The sequence below is a fragment of the Tupaia chinensis genome, unplaced genomic scaffold (genome assembly GCF_000334495.1).
Source record: "Tupaia chinensis unplaced genomic scaffold, TupChi_1.0 Scaffold149798_1, whole genome shotgun sequence".
Lineage (NCBI taxonomy): Eukaryota > Metazoa > Chordata > Mammalia > Scandentia > Tupaiidae > Tupaia > Tupaia belangeri.
This window is the reverse complement of record NW_006209642.1, coordinates 537,488-541,764: the sequence shown is the minus strand read 5'-3', so window position 1 is coordinate 541,764 and position 4,277 is coordinate 537,488. Positions and strand designations below refer to the sequence as shown.

General features: G+C 37.2%; 1 pseudogene; it reads left to right on the top strand.

The window, feature by feature from the left end:
• The window catches only part of LOC102490657 (tRNA (cytosine(34)-C(5))-methyltransferase-like), a 22,095-nt pseudogene that overhangs the window by 2,397 nt on the left and 15,421 nt on the right, over positions 1-4,277 (top strand).

Here is a 4,277-nt window from a genome sequence, read left to right as displayed (position 1 = left end):
TCTCTCTGTCTCTCTCTCTCTCCAGCAAATATGTGGCATGCTAAGGCAGAAACCTATAATAATAATAATAATATCTATTTAAAAATGTCCACTTTTATTTCTTTGTTCTGTTAAAATATGCCCCAAATAACACAAGTTAAGTTTTACTCCAACAGGGTTTCTAATCGTTTCTTTTTCATAGCACTTTGTCAATGAATTCTAAAAACAATGTCCCCCGAAGCAGATGTAATATTTTGAGTGTGAATCACCTTATCTCATAGACTAGATTTCTAGTACTACAACTAGACATAATGCTAACTCCTAGAGAATTCAAGACTTACTCATTTAGTAAATATTTATCAAGTACCTGTATCATAGTAAGTACTACATTTTAGGTTAGGCTTTGAAAATTCATAATTAAGCAAGGCTTGCTCCCTGCCCTCATTCAGCTGCATTGCATTATGAGCTCATGGGAAACTGTGATCAGTTAAAATCCTAGATCATCTTCATTTCTATTGCTCTAAGCAAATCTCTACCTCTGTCTGCTGATATATAGAGAAGTTTACTTTCAACATAGGCAAAGTACACTGTGATTTTATCATAGCATTCCTTTTAAGGATGACAATTTTTAAGTATGGTTCCCCAGACCATACATTTTACTTATTATCCCCTTGAAATTGCCTGAAGATCAGAGGGAAAACATAAAACAAAATGTTGTTCTTTCATTTTCTTAAATGGCTTTTATAAAAATGAGTAGTGCAATCACTTCCATCATCCATTCCACATTTGATCAATGCATTTATAAATCATATTCAGTGCTTCACCATATAAGTCATATCAGTGCCTTACTCAAGTTAAGGCATAATGTGTATATTTTCCCAATTTGACATATAAGCAATTCTATTACAAAGTGATATAAAGTTTATTGTGCCTTGTGTTCAATTGTTTTAGTCTATTCCTTGTTAATAACTAAATATCTGAGACTAAGTTATTTATTTATTTATTTGTTTATTGAGAGAGATTTTTGCTATAGGGCATATTCCCCTCATTGGAGAGAGAGAAAGTGAGAAATCACCCCCCACCACCACCACCCATGCTGCAACCCTTTCTCCTTCATTCTCCTCTCAGGATTTTGGGAACACATGTTCACACACCCAGTGTGAGTTTGAAGCTGCCGGGTCCAGTGCTGAACTGTGGTTGGCCACATGGGAATCCAGCATCTAACCATTATGCCAACAGCTGGCCCCGAGACTAGGTAATTTATAAATAGAGGCCTATTTAGTTCATGGGTGGGGTTTAGAGGTCCAATATCAAGCAGTTACATTTGATGAGGTCTTCATGCCAGGGGATAGCATAGCAGAAGGCATCGCATGGCAAGACAGAACAAGCATGTGTTCACATCTGTGTCAATGTGTCTGTCTCATTCCCCCTTCTTATCACCAGTATTCAATCATGGGCGACTCACACTGTTGCCCTGAATCTTAATCATCTCCCAATGACCCCACCTGTTAATCCCATATACAGATTAAGTTTCCACCTACTTAATACCTTCAGAATGTCTCGTGAATCTCAACACATGAATTTTGGAAGATACATTCAAACCATAGCACCAGTAAATTCATTTGTAGTTTTATGTCATGATTCCAAAGTTATTCTAAGTGCTCACAATTGTTTTTTTAGTCTGTTCTATATTTTTATCAGGGATTGAGATTATGTTTTCAGGTCTATTATTTTCAGACTCCTCTTTTCATCTTCTGGAAGTTTAACAACTGGCTGTCTACTATTTTTTACCTATCCTACCTCCTCCTCCCCTCCCCCCCGGGAAGAAAATAAAGCCAACAATAAATTCTGATTCCTTTTTATACAAGCAGGATCTCCTTGATATTATGTGAAGACACAGGTTCATGGTGAGAATAGTAATGACTGAGAAGAGGATGCCACTGTATCTTGTACAGCTGAGGTTTTCATAGTTCTTTCAATCACCATCCAATATCTTCAAATGAAAATTTAGTAATAATTTAATAACTGAAGCTGATATAGTTGAAACTCCTCTGGTTCAAGAAAGGGAAGAGAGCCCCCCTCTTTTGAACCTTGCTTCTCACACTTTAATATACATATGATCTCATATAAAGATCTTGATAAGAAATCTAGTATCAGTAGGTCTGTGGTGAAGCCCACAGTCCTTCCTTTCTAACAAGCCTTTAGGAAGTCGTGCATTAATTCATGAACTACATTTTGTGTAGCCAGTTCCAGGACATTCTTGCAGTATTTCTAGGGTTCACGATACTTCCTGTGACTCTTGTATATCTACCTGCTTTATCATAGCTGTGTAGCAACACTGCTAGGCACAGTATCCCCTGACCTAAAGATATCTACACCCTTAGAACTCGTGAATATGTCAGGTTACATGGCAAAAGGAAATTAAGTTGCCAGGTGGAATTTAAGCTTTCAGATCAGCAGACTATAAAATGGGGAAAGTGTCCTGAATTATCCAGATGGGCCCAATGAATCACAAGCATCCTTCAAAATGGAGTCAAAGAGATATGACTCTTGAAAATGCTAACACAGATACAGTGTTACTGGCTTTGAGATAGAGAATAGGAGCCAGGAGTCAAGGAGGTAAACAGCCTCTAGAAGTTAGAAAAGGTAAGGAAATAGGTTTTCCCCTAGAGCCTCCAAAGATGAACTCAGCCCTGCCAATACTTGATTTTAGTACAATGAGACACCATTAGTCTTCTAACCCACAGAACTGTAAGATAATGAATTTGAATTGTTGTAAGCCAACAAATTTGTGGTAACTTCTTATAGCAGCAATAGAAAACTAACACCCTCCTTACCATGTTTTTCACTGAATAAAGGGCCAACTCTTATGTTATATAATATCAAGGAGTTCTTCTTAAAAAAAATAAAAAGTATTTGAATGAAGTTTTCTGTCTGAGTTCGTACTTCATTTTCAAGCTGTTGTGCAGATGCTCTAAGAGGTCTCATATTATTTAGCAATCTGTAATTCCTGTGTATAGCAATACAGTATATTTATTGTACTGTCAGCATTTGGACTTTTTAAAAACACTCAAAATTATTCTGCTGACCTTAGAACAAGATTTACTAGTAAAATTAATTGCCTAGAGTTGGGCTTCAACTGTGATACTTTGTTGTTTTCACATACTCAAAAATGTGTCTACATTATTGCTTTTTAAAAAGTAATTGAAAATCTATAAAATATTTTTTTTGTTAGAACTTTCTCCCTTATGGTATTTAAAGAGAGTTTTGTCACATTTACCACCAAATAAATTTAAATGTCAGCATAATAACTTTTTCATAATTTCAAGTTAGCATTCTGGCTGGAAGGAACTGGTTATGTACTAAAATGAAAAACATCAGAAGTTAGGCCTTTTACATGAACAATATCTAAGCTCCCACAGACCTGTGTGAAAGAGAAGGAATGTCAGTAAAATTAAAGCATTCTGGAATCATATGTCTCTAAGCAATTGAAATTGATCATGCAGGAAAAGAAACTTCCTAAAAATAGATTCATGCATGTTCATAGCAAATGAAAGCATGCAAGTAACAAAATGACTAATGAATATAAGCACAGCATGACATCACAAGACCTATGATGTACTTCATCTATTCAGATACAGTAGTGTCTATTTATGCATCATTCAGTAACCTGAATGCAAGAAAGTCACTTCCAGGCAGCAGCAGGGATAGTTCCCACTGTAAGACGTGTGACAACAAAGTGTATCATGCTGTCTTTTACCATCTCCAGCTAGGAGCAGAGATTTGGAGAAAGGGGAGATGAGGATGAAAAGCATGTCAAGGGAAGTCTTAAAGGAAATGAAAATCAAGGAGGGGCTCAAGTCAAATAAAATGATAGAGGAAATAGAAAGGCATGAGGTACTTATCAATCAGGGTTTGTAAATGCATACAACAGGAACTGATTCTTGTTTTAGGGAAAGGAATTAATGGAAAAGTTGCAAAGTTTCTTACAATTCCCTGAGTTAAGAAAAGATAGAAATGGGACCAGCAGTTAGCGTAATGGCTATGTTGCTGGACTCCCACGTAGTTGACCGTGGTTCGAGTCTCAGACCCAGTGGCTTGAGTCTTGGACCCGGTGGCTTAAACTCATGCCGGGTGCATGTGCATGCGTGCCCAAGATCCCAAGAGGAGAATGGAGGAGAAGGGATTGCGACGTGGCCATCCCCCCTGGGAGGTGATTTCTCTCTTTCTATCTCTCTGTCTTTCTCTGTCTGTCTGGCAAGCGCATGCACCCTACAGCAAAAATCTCTCAAAAAAAA